We start from the raw sequence: 25,042 nt of genomic DNA, 5'->3' as shown, positions 1-25,042 counted from the left end.
CAGACTAACTTCTACAAATTGAGAACAGCTGTATGCATAATTATAAAATAGCATTCCTCACCTCCTTTTCGTAAAGAGTTTTGTTCATGGCACCAAGGCTTTACCTTTGCACATAACACTGCACCCTTAATCCCAGCCAGTAGCTCTGCCAGCATGTGCTGCAATGCAGTCTTGTACTGTGGAGCACAGCAGGTCCATCACCACAATGAATAACGGATCAGGGTAGCCCCCTTTCAGGCATTCTTATTAATGCCTGCTTAGTCCAGTGTTTCTTACCTTTGTAAAACTCATGACTCATTTTAATAAACATAAAAAGATCACTCTTAATGTCTGATTTTCACAATAAATTTTACACTTAACACAAGTGCAATTCTAAGAATTTTTTTCAAACTCTACATATAGTTCCCACTCTATCCCTAAGAATTAGTCTTTTGCATCATAAAGCATATGAATGTCTATGTAGATGACAGTAACTGGCCTTTGTCATGTATTGTTTAAAAAATCACAGGTGTACAAAGAGATACTTTAGGTATCCTAAAATGGCAATCAAATCAACCCAACAGAAATTTACCATACTCTTTTTTAAAAAGGGCTTTACAGGACAGTTTTTCCCCCATTGTAATTATATTATCTCTTTAACTCCAAATGTCATGAATTAGCCATATGGGAGAAACTTAGAAGACAGTATAGTATTTTTGTATTTCCTACACTGATCTCCTATTTCTGAGACTGTGTAAATCCCTTTGCACACTGGGTTTTGGCTAAATCAAAACAGAAAGTAGATCTTTTTATCTTAGTATTTTAGAAACCAGTAACATATATCACATACCAGGAGCATGGCTTTTGCAGTTTTTCACAAGTGTCATGTTTGAAGGTGGAACTACATGCAGTCAATTGCACTGTTAAAAATTTAATGCCTCTGCCTGAAGAATGTACCAGTATATTAATTTAGTGGTGCATTACAACTCTGCATTTGAGGGTCATGAGCTTATATCACCAATCCTGGTAGGTGTCTTCTAATAAGGTTCAATATGATCAATATATGAGCCTTTTATTTTAAAGTAAAGATAGCTTTTTATTTAGACTTTACATATTTTTCCATGTTGTATAAAATCATTTATATGCGGATTCTTTACTAACTGAGCTATCAGGGAAGCCCCATAACCTACCTTAACTAGTCCTAAATAAACACATCACCATTCTTGTATTGCACATTATAAGAGCCATACTAGACTAATTACTGCTTAAAAAAGCATTTTGCATTTGTGCAAAACTTTTAAAAATCTGTCCCTTTTTTATTTAAAATATTAGAGTAGCACAGAGAGAAAAAGATGTACCAAAATAGCAGCCATAGTAAACAAAGTAACATTTATTTAGAACGTTGAAGCACATTTAAGTCCTGAATCAAGAAGAGATCCATCACTCTTTCGGGCAAAATGCCCAGGAGGGTGCCAGGAAGAAAGTAAAATGGCGTCCATCAGAGACAGATGTGTGTCCAGATGCCTGACTTCATGCCTGGATCTAGAGGATGCTCATCCCTGGCCCCAGTTGAAAGTCTACACATCTCTTGTAAGATGTTTAGAAGGAAAGACAATCTGCCAAGATGGCTTCTTCATCCCTTGACAGGGAAACGGACTGAATTAGGTTGTCTGCATCTCTGGGCTTATTTGGAAGAGTAAGACTTGTATGGAATGAGGGCCAGAAGAGACAGAGTTTATCAGTTCAGATTAATTCCTTTAGCAACTCGGAACCAGTCCACAGTCCTGCAATGCATCCTGTAGGAAATGCCCCTTTGATTCCAAAGAAAGGAAACTGCCATGTCTGTCAGTAAATAGAAAATGGGACATTCTAGCACTAACGGAATGTGACTGTGACACGGGAGGCTTGCTGGCCACGGCTCAGAAGAGAAGCTGCCCTAAAGCCAACATCAGAGACAAACAGTATTCTAGATCCATCAGGCAGCCACAGGGCCCAAGGGGAAGCCACTCTGTAGTCACTGCTTGGAAAAGCTCAACCATTAAGTGTAGAGAACAGAGACAGCACAATCATGTCTGTCATCTCTGCAGCAGGGAGGGGATCTCTCATAATCGGAGGACATCACAGGCATCTTAGTGAGCGTTCGTGAGTGAGGTCCACGGGAGCTCGGATCAGACACATTTTTTGAGATGATTGAGATGTTCTAGGAAAAATACGGGAAGAGGCAGTTAGTGCCCCCAGATTGCTTCTCAGGAAAAAAAAAAAAAGGTCTGATCAAGAGCAGAAAATTGAGAAGTCACAGTTGCATCCATCGAGAGGGTAGTTTGCGATGCTCCATCGACTACTGATGAAACCAAAGTTAGGAGCTTAGATCTGCTCGTCAGCAAAGCACAACCAGGCCCAGAGTCAGAGGGGCCTACTAGTGAGGCCTCTTACCAACTAGATGCCAGATGGCATCAGAGAAACCAGGGAAACCATGGATCTTTCTGTCAACCTAGATGCTAGCAGGGAATATATGGGATTATTTGTTTATTGCTTAATTACTAATATAGAAAAGATGTTCTTAAGCTGCTTCTATTATATATACACTTGCGGTTTAACAGTTTTTAAAAATAATTCGTTAGCAATGATTGTTTTTACTACATAGATTGTTGTAAATTTGGCTATATCACACCAAATAAATATCACTTCTTAACCCTTTGATATAACTTTAGCTTGTAAGAATTATATAACTCAGGTTTTGAGGAATGATTTTTTTAATATAACCAAAAGTCATCAGTCTCCATCCCCTTTTTACTAAAAATGTTACAATCATCTGATTTGGGTAAACCTGATGCCAGATGCAAAAGTAGGAAGTCAAGAAACACCTGGAGTAACAGGCAAATTTGGCCTTGAAATACGGAATGAAGCAGGGCAAAGACTGATCGAGTTTTGCCAAGAAAATGCACTGGTCAGAGCAAACACCCGCTTCCAACAGCATAAGAGAAGACTCTAGACATGGACATCACCAGATGGTCAACACCGAAATCAGATTGATTATATTCTTTGCAGCCAAAGATGGAGAAGCTCTATACAGTCAACAAAAATAAGACCAGGAACTGACTGTGGCTCAGATCATGAACTCCTTATTACCAAATTCAGACTTATATTGAAAAAAGTAGGGGAAACCACTAAACCATTCAGGTATGACCTAAATCAAATCCCTTATGATTATACAGTGGAAGTGAGAAATAGATTTAAGGGCCTAGATCTGATACATAAAGTGCCTGATGAACTATGGAATGAGGTTCATAACGTTGTACAGGAGACAGGGATCAAGACCATCCCCATGGAAAAGAAATGCAAAAAAGCAAAATGGCTGTCTGGGGAGGCCTTACAAATAGCTGTGAAAAGAAGAGAAGTGAAAAGCAAAGGAGAAAAGGAAAGATATAAGCATCTGAATGCAGAGTTCCAAAGAATAGCAGGAAGAGATAAGAAAGCCTTCCTCAGTGATCAATGCAAAGAAATAGAGGAAAACAACAGAATGGGAAAGACTAGAGATCTCTTCAAGAAAATCAGAGATACCAAAGGAACATTTTCATGCAAAGATGGGCTCGATAAAGGACAGAAATGGTATGGACCTAACAGAAGCAGAAGATATTAAGAAGAGATGGCAAGAATACACAGAAGAACTGTACAAAAAAGATCTTCACAACCCAGATAATCACGATGGTGTGATCACTGACCTAGAGCCAGACATCCTGGAATGTGAAGTCAAGTGGGCCTTAGAAAGCATCACTACGAACAAAGCTAGTGGAGGTAATAGAATTCCAGTTGAGCTATTTCAAATCCTGAAAGATGATGCTGTGAAAGTGCTGCACTCAGAATGCCAGCAAATTTGGAAAACTCAGCAGTGGCCACAGGACTGGAAAAGGTCAGGTTTCATTCCAATCCCAAAGAAAGGCAATGCCAAAGAATGCTCAAACTACCACACAATTGCACTCATCTCACATGCTAGTAAAGTAATGCTCAAAATTCTCCAAGCCAGGCTTCAGCAGTACGTGAACCGTGAACTTCCCGATGTTCAAGCTGGTTTTAGAAAAGGCAGAGGAACCAGAGATCAAATTGCCAACATCCGCTGGATCATAGAAAAAGCAAGAGAGTTCCAGAAAAATATCTACTTCTGCTTTATTGACTAGGCCAAAGCCTTTGACTGTGTGGATCACAATAAACTGTAGAAAATTCTGAAAGAGATGGGAATACCAGACCTCCTGACCTGCCTCTTGAGAAATCTGTATGCAGGTCAAGAAGCAACAGTTAGAACTGGACACGGAACAACAGACTAGTTCCAAATAGGAGTAGGAGTATGTCAAGGCTGTATGTTGTCACCCTGCTTATTTAACTTATATGCAGAGTACATCATGAGAAACGCTGGACTGGAAGAAGCACAAGCTGGAATCAAGATTGCCAGGAGAAATATCAATAACCTCCGATATGCAGATGACACCACCCTTATGGCAGAAAATGAAGAGGAACTCAAAAGCCTCTTGATGAAAGTGAAAGTGGAGAGTGAAAAAGTTGGCTTAAAGCTCAACATTCAGAAAACGAAGATTATGGCATCCGGTCCCTTCACTTCATGGGAAATAGATGGAGAAACAGTGGAAACAGTGTCAGACTTTATTTTTTGGGCTCCAAAATCACTGCAGATGGTGACTGCAGCCATGAAATTAAAAGACGCTTACTCCTTGGAAGGAAAGTTATGACCAACCTAGATAGCATATTCAAAAGCAGAGACATTACTTTGCCAACAAAGGTTTGTCTAGTCAAGGCTATGGTTTTTCCTGTGGTCATGTATGGATGTGAGAGTTGGACTGTGAAGAAGGCTGAGCGCCGAAGAATTGATGCTTTTGAACTGTGGTGTTGGAGAAGACTCTTGAGAGTCCCTAGGACTGCAAGGAGATCCAACCAGTCCATTCTGAAGGAGATCAGCCCTGGGATTTCTTTGGAGGGAATGATGCTGAAGCTGAAACTCCAGTACTTTGGCCACCTTATGCGAAGAGTTGACTCACTGGAAAAGACTGATGCTGGGAGGGATTGGGGGCCTGAGGAGAAGGGGACGACAGAGGATGAGATGGCTGGATGGCATCCCTGACTCGATGGACATGAGTTTGAGTGAACTCTGGGAGTTGCTAATGGACAGGGAGGCCTGGCGTGCTGCGATTCATGGGGTCACGAAGAGTTGGACACGACTGAGCGACTGAACTGAACTGATGCCAGATATTTTGAAACGTTAATTTTCATTCTTATAGTTGAAAATACAGCCACTCATTACAAATTAATTTTTTTCCATTTTCTCTAATGATAGAAATCACTTTATTTAGAATTACAAATAAAAACCCTGGCACTAAAGCCTTTTTCTGTATCATGAAATAACTTTCCCATATTAAAAGTGAATGTAGATTAGCTGCATTTCAACTTAATTTGTACCTAATGCATTTCCTATAGATATAGCACAGTTCAGTTCAGTCACTCAGTTGTGTCCAACTCTTTGTGACCCCATGAATCACAGCTTAGCAACTAAACAACAACAGAGCCAGGTGGACAAAGCTCTGAGCCTAGGACCCCAACTGGTCAAAGTGCGAGCAGCTTCATTTTTATCTGTGTTAAACCACTGAACTAGATCATAGACAATGGGCCCTTCCAGATTAGAAATTCTGTGATAAAATAAGTCAGCCCAAGTCATATACCTGATGGGGAGAAAAAGACATTTGAACATTTAACATGTGAGAATATACATGCCACTGTTCCACTCATACAGTAAGTGCTAACTAGAAAGTCTTAAATTTGAGCCTGGGATAATATAATATGCAACCTTTGTATGCAAATAGTTAATGCAAAGCAAGTACATCAAGAAAGGAGAGAAGTTCACGCTACCAGCAGGAAAGGATCCATGGTATGAATATTGAAAAGTGGATTGATTATTACAACTAGAGCAGGAGGGAATATATTACTTGTGCATTAAAGTAGCTTGCTTTTAAGAATAGCTAATATTTTCAGACTCATTAGAATATTCATATAGTAAGATGCAAGCTATTTCTAATATGAAATATTAACATTGTGTATCAGTGAGAGGAAATTAAAAATGGAAATAGGTCATGATGAAATTTATTAGAAGCAAGCCGTATACATTTGTACATTTATGGACAAAGAAGACACTGTTTTATTACCCTTACTATAACAAATCATTTCTGTTATTAATAAAACATGTGACGTAAGTGTGGTTTTTCCTAAAAGACAGTGGGCAGACTCTCACTAACTGAAATTCTGTTCTAAAAATAGCCACATAATCTAATGAATTCTGCTTTGATCCTAAACACGTATCTACTGTTTCTGTTTTGTCTATATTTTTCCACAAGGCAGTGAAAAGCCACTGTGACCATTGGGATTTTGTTTTCAAGAGTCTCACAAGAGGTTCAAGCCGAGAGATATCAGAAAGATCATCTCTTATTAGATTTGATGTCAAAGGTACTGATGGCCCTGGTAGGAAGGGCACAGGAGGTAGTGGGAGGCGGTCCCAGGGAACCACAGTGGACATGGAGTCTAGAGAGGGCGGGGCCGAAGAGGAAGCAGGGAGCCCAGCAGCAAGGGAGATGCTTTCCTGTGGGAAGCAGACATTTCATCAGCAAGGGGGCCCCAGGTGTGAGCAGTTGGTCTGGCAGAGTTATCCAGATTGAGCCAGAGTCTCAGAGAGATTTCCATGGCCCATCAGAACTTCTGTTTGCAAACTCAAGGACTCAGAGTCTTCGGATTAATTTAACTAAATGTTGCCAGCCACAGAAGGAAAATCAGCTTCTAATGGCAGCTGCCCTTCACTTACTAAGATTTATCAGTGTATACATGCAGAGATTTTTCTAATTCTTAGGTGGTGAAAATAATAAGTTTTCTTTTCACATATTGGTGTGTGTATTGGGGGTGGGAGATAGGGATATGTGTAAATATGGACGCTATTATAGTTGTTTTTTAAAAAACAACAACAACAACAAAAAAAACACCACCCTCATTGTAACCTAATAGGGGTACCTTGTGTTCAGAATTTTTAAACCTTTCTTCAAAGTGGTCCTGTTCTTCCCTTTAAGGAGATGTTCCTTCTACACATGGGTTATTTTGAAAATCCGTACCATTCTGTTTTTGGTGGTTTTTTTTTTTTTCCACTTATTGTTAAATGTAACAAGAAAACTTGAATATATATGATGATGTGTGTGCTCAGTAACTCAGTGGTGTCCAACTCTTTGCGACCCCATGGACTGTAACCCGCCAGGCCCCTCTACCAGGCCTTCGTCTCCATTTAGGTCACCTGTCTTTATTTGCATGAATACCCCTGAACTTGTCCTTTCCAGTGTCACAAGCCAAAACTTATCTTTGTCTTTATGATTTCCACACTTTCACCACTTTCATCTACGCCCAAGGTGACAGCTTTAATCTACCTCCTACCCATCACATACTGTCGCCAGTTGAAATCTATATGGTTATCAATAAGGTTAATAGGTCCCTTCACCAATTAGAACAACATATATCCTAGTTCTTACAGATGTCATTATGCATGAAGTATTAATAGACTGGGCATCCCAAGTGGTGCAGTGGTGAAGAATCTGCCTGCCATCGCAGGAGACTCAAGAGACTCAGGTTTGATCCCTGGGTGGGGAAGATCCCCTGAAGTAGGAAATGACAACCTGTTGCAGTATTCTTGCCTGGAAAATTCCATGGACAGAAGAGCCTGGCAGGCTACAGTCCATGGGGTTGCAAAGAGTCAGATGCAGCTGAGTACAGAGCACATACATAGGCTGGTTTATAGACTGATTTAATCGAAACTTATTCAAATGAGTTACATCCTTCAAAGCAGTTTTTGGGGGCCGCCACTGTCTTTTTCCAAGCCCACGCATGTCATTCTCCTCATCTTGTCCCTCACAGAATCCTGTAACAGTCCTCCCAATATGGTAATGCCTTTTTCTGAGCATAGTGTTTATATGTTTTTATTTGTCAGTCTGCTAAGAGTTATCTGATTTGACTGGTAAATCCTAAAACAGCATAGATTGTGTGGATGTCACCTGAGGTCTGAGATTGATGTTAAGTAATTATCCTTTCCTACCTCACATATTCTTTTCTTTCTTCACTTTTCTATGCCATTTCCATCTGTTTGATGGACTTACAGTAATCTCTGTTGACATTTGAAGGATAGAAGCAAATGCCACTTTAAAGCTGCCTCCATGCAGATGAAATGCTGATGATAACACAACAAATTTTCAATACTTTCATGGAGAAGTCAAAGCTCTTTATCAACATTAACCCCTTCATCTTCACAACAGCTGTGGTAGAGGTAACGGAGGACAGGTATTACTGGCATTTTGCATACAGATGCTGAACTGAGGTCACCTGAGGAACATTACAGTGGAAAGTTCAACCCTGGTTTTTTTGGTACTTGAGGCCGTGAGCACAAGATGACTTGTCTAGTGTTCTACAGCTGGTCAGCAACAAATTGGGATGACCTTTGCCATATATAGCCAGCGTTCTCCCCCTTGTGTGAATGTTTTGGGGGCACACCAGCATCCACAGGTGGCAGGGCAGGGCCCCAGGAGGCGAAGGAAAACAGAGCAAAGTACATCAGCTCAGAGCAGCCTTTGGACAGACTAGTGTCCCCCTCTTTGCTGCTGCTGCTGCTGCTAAGTCGCTTCAGTCGCGTCTGACTTTGTGCGACCCCATAGACGGCAGCCCACCAGGCTCCCCCATCCCTGGGATTCTCCAGGCAAGAACACTGGAGTGGGTTGCCATTTCCTTCTCCAACGCATGAAAGTGAAAAGTGAAAGTGAAGTCGCTCAGATGTGTCCGACTCTATGCAACCCCATGGATTGCAGCCCACCAGGCTCCTCCATCCATGGAATTTTCCAGGCAAGAGTACTGGAGTGGGGTGCCATCGCCTTCTCCACCCCCTCTTTGCATGCACATTTAAATCTGATATGGACTCTTCACACTGAAAAATTTTGGTCCAGTTCTACACAGATCATTCATTTTGCCACCAATAATGAATGTAAACAGGTCACATTTTATGGATTTGGAGGGCCCTTTTTTATTTCATAAACCCAGAAAGTTTTTTTTTTTCCCCTAAAAATAGCTTTATTTGGCTCTTTAACTGCAACCTGGGGGCTGTAAGTAGAATTTAGTGCATTTAATGACCTAACACATTTTCTTTTTAACAAAGAGAAACGATAACTTCTGTTTATTTTGGAGAAGCCTGAGCATTTCAAAGTCCTAATGCTGGGAGGCATTTTTCTAACTGGCCTAATCAGCCTTGATTCCCCCAGGCAGCAGCATTTCCTTGGTCTGTTTTTCGAACAGCAGGCTGTGGAGACAGGACACAGGAAGTGTGGGAGATGGAAGAAAAATTGAACATCAGGAGCCTTCTAATGAAGGCTCTAATCCAAGGGCAAGGAGAATGTGTGACTTCCGAGAGATGAAGATAAATGCAGCCGCTTTCAAATAGAATTATAATAGCCCTTCCTTAGTCATTTGAGTTCAAGGAAGGATTAGTTGTCAGGATAGAGAGGTGACCAGTGCTCACCTTGGGAGGAGTCTTACAGATGAGGATTTTGAGAGATAAGATCCTGAAAGAAAGGACTTATTATCAGAGCCTTGCATAACAATGAGTAGTAAGTCTCCTCTTATCACTGCCCAGGCGCTGAAAAGTTCTGGGATATAATTCAGGTTAATTTTCAGGTCCTCCTGCATCAATAAGTGTAAGTAAAGGTTGTCCTTGCTGAGCTTCAGTAGGTTGACAAAGGAAGGACTGCTTCCCACATAGCAGCTTTGCATCTCTCTTGCTTGCATGTGTGCTAATTTGCTTCAGTCATGTCCAACTCTTTGTGGCCCTGTGGATTGTAGCCCCCCAGGCTCCTCTGTCCATGGGATTCTCCAGGCAGGAATACTGGAGTGGGTTGCCATGCCCTCCTCCAGGGGATCTTTCTGACCCAGGATTCAAACCCGCCTTTCTTATGGTTCTTCCAAGAAGCTGTGATGCAGGTATCAAAGGCCAGCTGATTTCTTCCTCAATTTAGTATTCATTGTCTTCCATCCAGATTTATTTTAAAGCCCTTCAAATCAGTGAGCATCTGTCTCTTGCTTTGATTCTTATAATGGTATCACTTCAGCTTTGGGGGAATCAGAGTGAACAAGATGAAAACCCTTTCCCTCCACAAGTTCTTAGGCAGTTTCCCAAATTTTTGTCTAAATTTTAATATTGAAATATTTCAAACCTAAAGAAAAAATTTAAAACAGCAAAATCTATACACTTTTTACCCATATTTACCAGCTATGAACATTCTCCTGTATTTCCATTTCTCTGTGTGTGTGTGTGTGTATTTTGCTTTCTGAACCAATTCAAACTATGCTGAATACGTGATATTTGATCCTTGAAATTCTTTAGCTTGTATCTCCTAAGAACAAGAATACTGTTTCCTATGAAACAGTGCTATTACTATCTATTCCAAAAAAAATACAGCATTGATAGAATAGTGTTCTGCAGTCTATACTCATATTCCTTAATTTTCCCTATAATGTACTATTTGTAACTTAAAAAACCTACTAAAAAACAGACAACCCATGCATTATGTCTAATTGTCATGTCAGTTTAGTCTCTTAAAAATCCAGAAAAATCTCTTTTCCGTCTTTCTCGATATGAGCTGCTAGCTTGTCAAGTGCTTCATAGTCAGCATTACTGACACTTTCCCCATGTTTATGTTCAGCTGAAGCCTTTTTGGCAGAAATTATTACAGTAAGTGATGCTGTTTTCACCCCAGCCTTGCATCAGTAGGCACGTAATGTCAGTGTGTCCTGCTACTGATGATGCTAAGCTTGATTGCTTGGTTAAGATGATGTTCACAGGACCTGCCTGCTACTTTTTTTTTTTTTTTTTCAATTAAAAGTACTAGGTGGAGTATTACTTGGAGACTGTAAATATCTTGGTCCCCAACATTTTACTCAGTGGTTTTAGCATCCAGTGACGGTCCTTACCTGAACCAGTTATTACATTGGAAGCTACAAAGTGATGCTTTGCTAATATTCTCCTTCTGTTGCTAACTCCTTTAGTAGTTGACAGTCTTCAGTAAAGAAGAGGTTTTCCTCTCTCCACGTGCCTTTGGAGATTCTTTTTATTACAGAATATATTATTTGTGTTACTCGCAGTATTCTTCTCTACCTCAGCAGTGTAGGAGTGTTCCCTTTGCTCCACTCCCTGTCTAGCATTTACTGATTGTAGCATTCTGATGCTCATTCTGACTAGTATGAGGTGATATCTCATTGTAATTTTGATTTGCATTTCACTAATAATTAGTCATGTGGAGCATCTTTTCATGTGCTTTTTGGCTGTCTCTTTGTCTCTGGAGAAATGTCTATTCAAATCTGCTACCCATTTTTGATTTTTTTTTTTTTTAATATTGAGCTGTTTGGAGATTAATCCCTTGTTAGTCACTTTGTTTGCAAATGTTTTCTGCCGTTCTGTGGATTGCCTTTTTGTTTTATTTATGGTTTCCTTTGCTGTGCCAAAGTTTTTAGGTTTAATTAGGTCCTATTTGTGTAATTTTTTTTTTTTTAATTTTCATTAGGAGGTGGATCTAGAGATACTGCTGTGATTTATGTCAGAGAGTGTTCTGCCTGTGTTCTCCTCTAAGAATTTTATAGTATCTAGTCTTACATTTAGGTTTATTAAGGGAAAAGCAAGTAGCATGGGGGCTGCTGGCAAGTAGGTTACAGGGGAGGAACTAGACGATGAAGGGCCTTAATTGTCAGGCTATTATGTTTAGGGTCGGGGGCAGGAAGGTTTTAGGCAACTAGAGTCCCTCAGTATACTTTCAGATGAGAGAGGTGTGATCAAACACCTCAGACACTCCTCCAGATTTAGAGGAGTGGGAAGGAGAGGTGATGATTTGGAGTAAGTGGTACAATTAGAGGACTATCTGCCACATGTCCAGGAAGGAGTCACAATATTCCTTACGGGATGTGGGGTATATTCTCCTAGGGCGTCCCAGGTGGCACTAGTGGTAAAGAATCCTCTGGTCAGTGCAGGAGATGCAGCTTTGATCCCTGGGTCTGGAAGATCCACTGGAGTTCAAAATGGCAACCCATCCTAGTGTTCTTGCCTGAATTTTCCAGGCAAGCCTGGTGGGCTACAGTCCATGGGCCTGCAAAGAGTTGGACACAACCGAGTGACTTCATGCACGTACACACGTATGTTCTGCTACTGATTTTATTTCTGCTACATTTTTTAAACCTTCATCCTGAAGGGCAGAAGACGCAGTCTTTCTCACTGCTGAACATATGTTAAGCATCTGAGTGTTTCTTGATTCATTCCTATAATAAGAGGAAATCATTTCAAATGGATTTGATATGCTTACTTTGAATGTAAAAGTCCCTTTATGCAGGTGAAATGAAAATCAGTATCTGTATAATTAATCCAAAAGATAATGTTCCTCTGGAAAAACAGATAATTGAATCTTAAGTATGGTTCCTGTTTAAATAACCTAGAGCTGTACTGTCTAATCAATATGGTAACCACTAGCTAGCTTTTGGAGAAGGCAGTGGCACCCCACTCCAGTATTCTTGCCTGGAGAATTCTAGGGATGGTGGAGCCTGATGGGCTGCCATCTATGGGGTCACACAGAGTCAGACACGACTGAAGCGACTTAGCAGCAGCAGCAGCAGCTACCTTTGGCTCTTAAACATTTCAAATGTGACTTGTCCAAATTAAGATATGCTGTAAGTGTAAATATAATACATACCAGATTTCAGAGACTTAATATGATAAAGTAAAAATATCTCAATAATTATTTATGTTGGTGACATATTAAAATGATAATTTTTTTTGTATATTGAATTAAATGCAAGTAAAAATGGCCAACTTTCACCACATTTATCAGCATAGTATTGGAAGTCCTAGCCAGAACAATTAGTCAAGAAAAAGAAAGAAAAGACATCTAAATTGGAAAAGAAAAAGTAAAATTGTTACTGTTTGCAAATTACGTAACATTACATAGAGAAAACCCTAACAACTTCACCAAAAACCTGTTATAACCAATAAATGAATTCAATGAAGTTGTAGGATACAAAAAAATCAATACAAACATTTGTTGTGCTTCAATATACTAATAATAAATTATCAGAAAGAGGAACTAAAAAAATTTTCATTTACAATTTCATCAAAAAGAAAACCTATATATTAAATGCCTAAATAAATTTAACCCAGGAGGTGAAAGATCTCCACACTGAAAACTGTAAGACATAGTTAGAAGAAATTGAATAAGACTAAAATAAATGGAAGGGGATGACAGAGGAGGAGATGGTTGAATGGCATCACCAACTCAATGGACATGAGTTTGAGCAAGCTCCAGGAGATGATGAAGGACAGGGAAGCCTGGTGTTCTGTAGATGGGGTCGCAAAGAGTTGGGCATGACTGAGTAACTGAACAACAGCAACAAAATACATGGAAAGATATTCCATTAATAGAATAATTATTATTGTTAAAATGCCTATACTACTCAGAACAATCTGCAGATTCACTGCAGTCCCTATCAAAATTCCAGTGGCATTTTTCACATAGAACAAACAATCATACAATGTATATGGAACCACAAACAATCATACAATTTGTATGGAACCACAAAAGACCTCAAATTGCCAGAGCAATCTTAACAAAGCCAGAAGCATCATGCTTCCTGATGTATATAACAAAGCTGTAATAATCAAATAGTATGATATTGGCATAAAAGAAGACACGCAGATCAGTGGACCCAAACAGCCCCCAAAATAAACCCATGCATATATGGTCAACTAATTTTTGACAATAAAGCCAAGAATACAATGGAGAAAGAAATGCTGTAGGGAAAAGAAGATGGCCACATGCAAAAGAATGAAACTGGACCTCTATCTTACACCATACACAAAAATGAACTGAAAATGGATTAAAGGTTTTAACATAAGACCTGAACCCATAAAACTCCAAGAAGAAAACGTATAGAAAAAGCGGCTTGCCATTTACTTGGCAATGATTTTTTTTTTTTGATTTGACCCCAAAAGCAAAGACAACAGAAGCAAAAAATAACAAATAAATGGGACCACATTAAACTATAAAAAGCCTCTGTGCAGGAAAGGAAGCCATCTTCTGCAGAGGAAACCATTAACAAAATGAAAACTCAGCCTACTAAAAGGGAGGAAATATTTGCCAATCATAGATATGGTATTAATGTCTAAAATATATAAAGAACTCACACAACTCGATAGTAAAAATCCAAACAATCCAATTAAAAAATGGGCAGGGGATCTGAATAGCCTTTTCTCCTAATCATCAGGGAACTGCAAATCAAAGCCACAGTCAGTTACATTCACCTCATACCTGCTGGACTCCTCTTCTTATCAAAAAAGATAGCAAGTGTTGCTGAGGCTGTAGAGAAAAGGGAACCCTTGCGCATTGCGGTGCAGCCACTATGGAAAGCAGTACTGAGGTTCCTCCACAGATCGAGAATAGCACTTTGATCTAACCCAACAGTCCCACTTCTGGGCATTTAATCCAAGAAAAAGAAGGCACCAACTTGAAGGGCTGTCTTTGCCCTCATGTTCGCTGCAGCATTATTTGCAATAGTCAAGACATGGAAACAACTTTAACAACTTTGTGGCCGTCAATGGATAAATGGATAAAGAAAATGTGAGATTTTATACATACACACAGGAATATTATTCAGCCATAAAAAGAAGGAAATCGTGGCATTTGTAGCAACATGGATGGACCTTGAGGGCGTTATGCTAAGTGAAATGCATCCGACAGAGAAAGAAATACAGGGTGATCGGATTTATGTGTGGAATCTAAAACACTCAATAAAAACCAGTCTCATATACAAAGACCATACCAGTGATTGCCAGAAGTCGGGGGGTGGGGTGAAAGGATGGGAGAAATGCGTGAAAGTGATCACCAGGTGCAGCCATAAAATAAATGAGTCATGGGGATGTGATAATATAGCATAGTGACCGCAGTTAACAACGCATAGTGAGTTGAATATTTGACACTTGCTAAGAGAGTAGAAGTTTCATGTACTCTACACATCAAAACTAGAAACAGTCTGACTTTCTGCCTTCAAGAAAATGAAAAAGCAATACATCAATTTAATTTTTGAAAATTTTCAAGAGCCACCATAATATAAATGCCATTTTATAACAGCATAATATAAATGCTGTTTTAATAATAATACTCGTACTCCGAGTTCCTATTTTAAAATGTAAATTAGCAATTTTAAATAGATAGTCTGTCTCACCTATGTACATAGGGACATTTTTTAAATCTGTAGTTCAAAAAAGTAAAAGTGTAAAGACCAATCACAGAGAATTGGTTTTAGAGGCAGATGGTTTGCTTTTCTGCTAACAAAACCTGAGTCACATTTTCTTAATGTACAGCCATTACTCTAAATAGGCTGAGCATCTTCAGAGAATAATTGATGGATATAGAGCATACAGTGGTTCCATTATGTCTGAAATAGTTAATGATGTCCAGTAAGTCTAATTAGCTGCTAGAACTTGACCTAATATTCCAAGATGGTAGGGAACCTAGAGATTCATCATAATAGGTTCATTAAACATGTGTCTGTATAGAAGAGACAGTATTCCTTTAAGTCTTGAGAGCGGTTGTATCGGTCTCACTAAGTCATCCACTTCCGCTGCTCTGTCAGGCTACTGACAGTTCTGCACTTCAGGGGAAAAGACCAGCATCAGTTCTTTTTTTTTTTTTTTTAGAATGCTTCAAAGTATTGCTTTAACCTCCCTTAGTAACATGTGTCTAACAACTTTTATGATCATCATAGCCTGTGGATTTAACCTCTTGAGCTTCATTTTCCTCATCTGTAAATTGCAGATAAAAACCCTCTGTACCTTGAACACAGTAAGTGCTCAGATAATGTCTTGAATGAAGGAGAATTACTCCATCCGAAATACCACTTCTTTGCCAAGCATCTCCCACACAAAGCTTGTTCACTTCCTTCTCTTTTACTCCCTCAGTTTTATTGGATTTTAGATATGTTTGCATTACCTTTTTAATAATTTCTTAAACTTACAGATTTTGGGGAAGCCAGGTTTCTGGGGGATGGGATGTCTATGGCCTCCCATTAGAATATACAACCCATTTTGGATCCAACCTCATTAGCTCCTGCCTCACGCTTCCATCCCATCTCCTGAATCAGACTATATACACATCTTTACCTTTTACTAAAAGGTAAAGACCTTGAAGGCATACACATTCATGTCTGTATCCTTAGTGCCAGCACAGGGTCTATAACCTTCATAATTACATGTCAAACACATAAGTTTATACATGTATGCAGACGACACCTGAAACGATTTTAAGTACCACACATAACCTAGCCTGGCAGAGTTTATCTCATTTTGTGTATCAGCTGGCTATAAACTAGTAGCTGAATTAAGGCATTTGCTAATTGTTCAAATCATGACATCTCTCTCTCTCTTTTTTTTTTTTTCATTTTAAAAGACTGTTAAGGTAGGAGAGGAAATTCTGATCTTATTGGCAGAATAACAGAAGAAAGCAAAAGGGATGAAAATTTCTTGAATACTTATTATGTGTTAGAATTTTGACTGTATAATCTGTACAGCTCCTCTGTGAAGTAGACATGATTATCCACACTTTGCACATATGAGGAAACTGAAGTTGGAAAGTTAAATAACCAAGTTCATAGAACTAGAGAGTGGGAGAGCCATGGTTTAATCCTAGGTCTGACCTACTAACATCATGAAGGGGCTCACAGGTTTTGACAGCGAGATGCCTCCTTGGTGGCATCTAAGCAGAACGGTCACACAGGTGCAGAGGGATCAAGTGCTTGCCGCTCTTGCTTTCCTATGCTTGAGTGCTTCAGACGCCTCCAAAGGACTCCTTTACACACTGTCACCCACTTCACAGGGGCTTCCCCAGTGGCTAAGCAGCAAAGAATCCGCCTTAAATGCAGGAGATGCAGGTTTGATCCCTGGGGCAACCCACTCCAGTGTTCTTGCCTAGAGAATCCAATGGACAGAGGTACCTGACGGGCCGCAGTCCATAGGGTTGCAAAGAGCTGGACATGACTAAAGTGACTAGCACACACGCACTCACCCACTTCAAAAGAACACAGCCTCACTCTTACAGAAGTGAGGTGGGCTGGAATCCAGGGCAAATGGCCCTCCTTCCCTCCAGCTGACGGGAAGAGAGCTGGATATTTGAATTCTGCCAGTTTGCCAACCTCGGCTTTGCAGTCTTCTGTCTTTCCAGCTTTGGGGAAAAGCTGTGGGACATCACTGAGAGCGATAGAATATTAAGTGCCTAGTTCTCATCCTTTGCTCCGGGAAAGAAAACTTTGAGATAATGGATGAAAATTATAAAATCAATTTTAATGTTGCCCATCTTTTTCACTTCTATTTCTCTAAAACATGAAAGTCTCAAAAGTCAGACTACGTTTCTGTGTTCCATAATATAATTCACATTAAATTTCACTGGAAGAGGAATTTAACCAGTCCTCACAAGCCAATATCCTTATTATCATTAGACTACGGTTTTTCCTTAAAACAATCGATGGTGATGTCTTTGAAGCTAATAGATAAGACACAACTTTTATATTCAAACAGAGCAAGCAATTTTAGGTTACGTTTATCACACATTACATCGTTGCTTATAGTCTCACATATAGCTATCACTTTTATTTTTTGTCTACAGTTAAAAACAGGCTTACTGGTTGTCTTAGAACAACTATATTTAGTTCCTCTGTACAAACAAAAATGGAAAAAGTTTTGAATTTGAGTGTTTTAAATGTTGAATTGAAATTAAATGTTCAGCCAGCCAGTCCTCTGGGGTAGAAATGAAACAGTAATCTGTGAAGGAGTGACATCGTGAAGATGGAAACATGGGTCAGTCTCCACTTCAGTCGCCTTCACAAGAAGCCCTAACAACTATCCACACACAAGACACCGTTGTGACAATCCCAGAAGGCAAGGGTGAGGCTGAAGCCCCCTCCTGCACATGGAATCCGAGGGGCCTGTCCTCCAGCCGCACCTGTAGTGCTACTCGAGCAGAGAACAGGACCAGTGTGTCTCACCTTCTGCGCTGCAAAACCAGCAACTGTCTGGCCAGAGGATCTGGTGCACAGTTAGGTCCTTAAACAACGGGCTGTGCGGACTGGGGCCCGTTCGGCAGTCCTGGTCAAGCAGGCGAGCCAGTTCATAACCACAGCTCTGACAAGTACAGTGCCCAGTCCTGCCCACCCAGGCGGCCTGACCAGAGAGCCCAGGCAACCACAGAGCGCCCCCTGTGTCTTGTGAACCAAGCCAGCAGTCCTGTCCAGCCACAGCACACACCCTACAACTTCAGCGCTCAGGCAGTGGCCTTGCCCACAAAGACCACCCTGATGGCAAGCCCCACCTGTCCAAGGGGTCTGCCAGCTCACATGTCCACAATCCCAAGCTGAGCCGACTGGAAGGACTGTCTGCCAAATGTAACCTGTTAAGTCTAGAAGAAGAGACTGTTTACTCAAATGTGCAGATACCAGTGTAAGAAAGCAGGGATCAGGAAAAATCAGGTAAACATAGTAGTACCAGTAGAATCTATTACAGTAAAATGCCAACAAAGGACCCTAAAGAAATGGAAATCCATGAAATTCAAAGAATTCAGAATGATCCTCTTAAAGAAGTTTAGTGAACTATAAGAAGACAGATAATGAAATCGGGGGGAAAAATGCATGAACAAAATGAGATCAACAAAAAATGGGAACCATCAAAAATAAACCAAACAGAAGTCCTCTATCTAAAGAATATAATGACTGAACTCGAAAAATTCAGTAGAGAGCTTTAAAATCAGAATTGACCATGCAGTAGAAAGAAGCAATGACAGGGCATTTGAAATTATTCCATCAGAGGAAAAGAGTTGAAGAAAGCCCTATGTGATTATGGGACACTATCAAAAGAAACAGTATCTGCATTATGTGTACCCCAGGACGATAAAGGGGCAGAAAATATATAAAAGCAATGTGTGCTGGGCTTAATTGCTCAGTCAAGTCTGACTCTTTGCGAATCCATGAACTGTAGCCCACCAGGCTCCTCTGTCCATGGGGATTCTCCAGGCCAGAATACTGAGTGGGTTGCCATGTCCTCCTCCAGGGGATCTCCCCAACCCAGGGATCAAACCCAGGTCTCCTGCATTGCAGGCAGATTCTTTACCATCTGAGCCACCAAGGAAGCCCATATAAAGCAATACTTGCTGAAAAATAAGGAGAGAAGTGGACATTTGGATTCATGAGGCCCAAAGGACATCAAATATCAATAGAGTGACCCAAATAGTTCTAAAAGTCAGTGACAAAAAAGACTTTTCAAAGCAGCGAGAGAAAGGAACACATTATATTTAAGGGAATTCACATAATGGGCAGATTTCTCAAAAGAAATTTATCAGGCCAGGAGAGAATGGGATAATATATTCAAAACATTGGAAGAAAAAAATCTGTCAACAATTCTATACCTGGCAAAGCTGTCCTTCAGAAATGAAGGCATAATTGGCTGAACAAACAAAAGCTGAATGAGTTTATCACCACTAGGCCTGCCTTACAAGAAATGCTAAAGGGAGTTCTTCACGCAGAAATAAAACGATGCTTATTTACATCATAAAATCAGATGAACATGGGTATATAACTTCCTGGTATTGGTAAATAATCAAAATCAGATTATTTAATTTGGTAATAGTGGCACATAATTCTCTTACAACTCTGGTTTAAAAGTTTAAAAAAAGTATTAAGAAGCCGTAACTCCTACAGTTGTTACTGTATACACAATATAAAAAAATACGTAAACTGTAACATGTGACAGAGGACAAAGTAAACTGTAATTGCAGAAATGCTACTGAAGTTAAGTTGTCATCAGCTGAAAATAGGATATCATAATTGTAAGATGGTTTATATAAGGCTCATGGTGACCACAGAGGAAAAGCTTGTTACACAAAAGATCATGAAAAAGTGAAAGTATACCGGTACAAAAAGTCATCATCACAAAAAAAGGCAGCAGGATAAGAAGCAAGGAACAGCAGCACTACAAAACAGCAAAATAACAAAACAGGACCAGCAGTAATTACTTTAACCATAAGGGATAAAATTCTTCAATCAAAGACACAGAATGGCTGACGGACCTAAAAAGCGAAATAAAAAAATATACTGCCCACAAAAGGTTCACTTTAAAGACACAGACTGACTGAAAGGATGAAAAAAAGGTATTTCAAGCAAATGCCAACCAAGAAAACAAAGGTAGCGTTGCTACCCCAAAGTCTGGCTTTTTCTACCCACCGAAGCTCAATAAAAATTACAGAGACAGTCTGGACGACATAGAAAGGTGCCTTTAATTCTCAGCCAGCAGAGAGGGGAACACAGTAGGCTTCTCCCTCAAGAAATGTGCTCCCACTCCATGAGGAGTCTAGGGGCTTATATAAGGTGAAGGCTCACCGTCAGGGATCGGTGATGAGGAACAAAGGTGTTTGGATCTTGTCTTCTTCCTCTTGCATTGTTTCAAAACCAGTCATAGACTGGTGTCAGTACCCCAGTAGCTGAGTCTGACGATTCCATGGCTCTGCAGCCTTCTTTCTGATGGGTAACTACAAGACAAGAGACTGCTGTAAAGATGAGCACCAGTTACAGGACGTATTTGGCATAGAGTCTAAGAGCAATAGGTGCGAAACATACAGCTCATACAGAGTTAGGGGACAGAATAGCAGACTTAGTTATAGACATTCAGAGTTAGGAGCAGATAAAGTGAAAACAAAAAACTATGAATGTTCAGGCCTTGCTCACTGTTTTGTTTATCTTCTTTGATCTCAAGAAAGGGAAAGAATAAAAACTTAATTCCTCTTTTTTCCTTTCCACTGCAAGAGTAGCCATACTCATATCAGGAAAAATAGACACTAAGCTAATTCCATTTGAGTTATTTCAAATCCTAAAAGATGATGCTGTAAAAGTGCTGCACTTAATATGCCAGCAAACTTGGAAAACTCAGCAGTGGCCACAGGACTGGAAAAGGTCAGTTTTCATTTTAGTCCCAAAGAAAGGCAATGCCAAAGAATGCTCAAACTACCACACAGTTGCACCCATGTCACACGCTGGCAAAGTAATGCTCAAAATGCTCTAAGCCAGGCTTCAACAGTACATGAACCATGAACTTCCAGATGTTCAAGCTGGATTTAGAAAAGACAGGAACCAGAGATCAAATTGCCAACAGCTATTGGATCAAAAAAGCAAGAGAGTTCCAGAAAAACTTCTGCTTTATTGACTACGCCAAAGCTTTTGACTGTGTGAATCACAACAAACTGTGGAAAATTCTGAAAGAGATGGGAATACCAGACCACCTGACCTGCCTCCTGAGAAATCTGTATGCAGGTCAGGAAGCAACAGTTAGAACTGGACATAGAATAACAGACTGGTTCCAAATCAGGAAAGGAGTTAAGTCAAGGCTGTATATTGTAACCCAGATTATTTAACTTATATGCAGAGTACATCATGCAAAATGCCAAGCTAGATGAAGCACAAGCTGGAATCAAGATTGCTGGGAGAAATATCAATAACCTCAGAAATGCAGATGATACCACCCCTATAGCAGAAAGTGAAGAGGAACTAAAGAGGAGAGTGAAAGTGAAAGAGGAGAGTGAAAAAGTTGGCTTAAAGCTCAATATTCAGAAAACTAAGATCATGGTATCTGGTCCCATCACTTCCTGGCAAATAGACGGGAAAATAATGGAAACAGTGAGAGACTTTATGTTTGGGGGCTCCAAAATCACTGCATATGGTAACTGCAGCTATGAAATTAAAAGATGCTTGCTCCTTGGAAGAAACCTATGACCAACCTAGACAGCATATTAAGAAGCAGAGACATTAGTTTGCCGACAAAGGTCCATCTAGTCAAAGCTATGGCTTTTCCAGTATGGATGTGAGAGTTGGACTATAAGGAAAGCTGAATGCCATAGAACTGATGCTTTTGAACTGTGGTGTTGGAGAAGACTCTTGAGAGTCCCTTGGACTGCAAGGAGATCCAACCAGTCCATCCGAAAGGAAATCAGTCCTGAATATTCAGTGGAAGGACTGACGCTGAAGCTGAAACTCCAATACTTTGGTCACCTGATGCGAAGAACTGACTCCATGGAAAACACCCTGATGCTGGGAAAGATTGAAGGCAGGAGGAGAAGGGGACGATAGAGGATGAGATGGTTGGATGGCATCATCGACTCGATGGACATGAGTTTGAGTAAGCTCCGGGAGTTGGGGATGGACAGGGAAGAAGCTTGGCATGCTGCAGTCCGTGGGGTTGCAAAGAGTCAGACACAACTGAGCAACTGAGCTGAACTGAAGCTAAAAATGATAAAAAGAATGTCACTATATAACGATAAAGGGGTCACTCCATCAAGAAGATATACCAATTGTAAATATTTAGGCACCCACCCAACATTAGATCACCTAACTATATAAAGCAGAACTACAAGGAGAAATAAACAGAAATTAACAACAAATAGTTGGGGACTTTAATGCTCCATGGTTAATAATGGGGGCTTCCTGGTGGCTCAGCTGGTAAAGAATACATCTGCAATGTGGGAGACCTGGGTCTGATCCCTGGGTTGGGAAAATTCCCCAGAGAAGGGAAAAGCTACCCACTCCAGTATTCTGGCCTGGTGAATTCCATGGACTATATAGTCCATGGGGTCACAAAGACAGATCATCTAGACAGAAAATCAGTAAGGAAACAATGGATTTGAACAACACTTGACTAAGTTGTAACAGACATACACAGAATATTGTGTCTAATAACAGCAGGATACACATTCTTCTCAAGTGCACTCAGAACATTTTCTAGCATGATCATATGTTAGGTCACAAAACAAGTTTTAGCAAATTCACAAAGACTGAAATCTTATCAAATATCTTCTCTGACCACAATGGTATGAAACTGGAAATCATAACAGAAGGAAAACTAGAAAACTTGTGAATACATGGAAGTTAAATACTTAACACTGTCCTGAAAAACCAACAGATCAAAGATGAAATTACATGAAAAAAGGTATATTGAGACAATTGAAAATAGAACCAAAACATACAGACTGATAAGGTACAGCAAAAGTAGGTCTCAGAGGAAAGTTTATATCTATAAATGTGTACCTCAAGAAAATAGATCTCAAATAACCTTTTACACCTCAAGAATCCAGAACATGAAGAACAAACTAAGCTTAAAGTTAGGCAGAAAAGGAAATCGAGCTTAGAGCATTAAAAAATGAAACAGAGACTAGAAAACCAATTGGGAAAGAATTAATAAAACTAAGGTCTGGTTCTTTGAAAAAATAAATATTTGTTTATTGAGATAAACCAAGGGGAAGAGGGAGATTTTCTGATAATATAGAAATACAAAGGTTCATAAAGAAGCTTCAGTGACCAACCATACACCAACAACAAAAACAGTAGATAAATTACTAGATACACAGAACCTATCATGACTCAATTAGGAAGAAATAGAAAATCTGAACAAACCAATTACTAGGAGAGTATTGAATCAGTAATCAAAAATCTCATGAAAAAGAAAAGTCCAGGACCAGATGTCTTCTCACTGATAAATTTTACCAAACATTTGAAGAATAATTAACACCAATCCTCAAAATATCCAAAAATATTGAAGAAGAGAGAATACTTCCAAACTCATGTCACAAGGCTAGCATTTCCCTGACACCAAAGCCAGATAAGGACACCTCAAAAAAACAAAACTACAGACCAATATCCCTGATAAACATAGGTGCAAAATTTTTCAACAAAACAGCCAACCCAATTCAGCAGCACATTAAAAGGATCATACACATTGACCAAGCAGGATTCATTCCTGGAGGCAAGAACAGTTCAACATATGCATACCAATAAATTCGGTATGTCACACTAACAGAATGAAAGATAAAAATCATATGATTATCTCAATAGGTGCAGGAAAAGTTTTGACATAATTTAACATCTGTTCATTATAAAAAGTCTCAACAAACCAGCTGGAGGAAAGAGATGCACCTCAGTACATAAAGGAAGGCCACGTATATCAAGCCCCCCCTAACGCCATACTCAAAGATGAAGGACTAAGGACTGTTCCCCCAGGACCAGAAACAAGACAAGGATGCCCACTCTCATCACTTCTAGTCAACAGCACTGGAAGTCCAAACCAGAGAAATCAGGCAAGAAAAATAAAAGTCTTCCAAATTGGACAGGAAAACATAAATTTGTTTGTAAATGGCATGATTTTATGTATGCTGCTGCTACTGCTAAGTCGCTTCAGTCGTGTCCGACTCTCTGTGTGACCCCATAGATGGCAACCTACTAGGCTCCCCGTCCCTGGGATTCTCCAGGCAAGAACACTGGAATGGGTTGCCATGTCCTTCTCCAATGCATGAAAGTGAAAAGTGGAAGTGAAGTCGCTCAGTCGTGTCCGACCCTCAGCGACCCCATGGACTGCAGCCTTCCAGGCTCCTCTGTCCATGGGGTTTTCCAGGCAAGAGTACTGGAGTGGGGTGCCATTGCTTTCTCCGATTTTATGTATGAAAAAGCCTAAATACTCAATCAAAAAAACTGTCAGGTCAACAATGAATTCAGTAAAGTTGCAGGATATGAAATTCAAGATACATAAATCAAAAATATTTCTATATACTAACAATGACTTATCTGGGGAAAAAAAAAAAAACTCTCATTTACAATAGTATCAAGAACAGTAAAATACTTAGCAATAAATTTAACCAAGGCGCTGAAAGATCTCTACATTGAGAACTATAATACAGATGAAAGAAATTGAAGAGTAAAATAAATGAAAAGACACTCCATGATCATGCATTGAAAGAACATTGTTAAAATAGCTGTACCACTTAAAGCCACCTATAGATTCAATCCCCATCAAGATTCCAATGGCATTTTTACAGAAGAAAAAAAAATCCTAAAATTCATATGAAACTACAAAAAAAAAAAACCCTAAATAGCCAAAGCAATA

At 39.8% G+C, this 25,042-nt stretch overlaps 1 protein-coding gene and 1 long non-coding RNA gene across 4 annotated transcripts in view; both read left to right on the top strand.

Moving 5' to 3' along the window:
- Positions 1-25,042, top strand: part of TPK1 (thiamin pyrophosphokinase 1) — a 382,700-nt gene that overhangs the window by 352,412 nt on the left and 5,246 nt on the right. The gene's annotated exons all lie outside the window — the stretch shown is intronic.
- LOC112446451 (uncharacterized) overlaps positions 1-25,042 on the top strand; it is a 107,616-nt gene extending 82,574 nt beyond the window's left edge. Inside the window, exon 2 of the long non-coding RNA XR_009494284.1 lies at positions 1-25,042. This exon is cut by the window's left edge and continues 10,198 nt beyond it. This is a non-coding gene — a long non-coding RNA (uncharacterized lncRNA).

The sequence above is a fragment of the Bos taurus genome, chromosome 4, assembly GCF_002263795.3.
Source record: "Bos taurus isolate L1 Dominette 01449 registration number 42190680 breed Hereford chromosome 4, ARS-UCD2.0, whole genome shotgun sequence".
NCBI classification, from domain to species: domain Eukaryota; kingdom Metazoa; phylum Chordata; class Mammalia; order Artiodactyla; family Bovidae; genus Bos; species Bos taurus.
The sequence above is the reverse complement of the archived record's forward strand: the minus strand, read 5'-3'. Positions and strand labels throughout refer to the sequence as shown.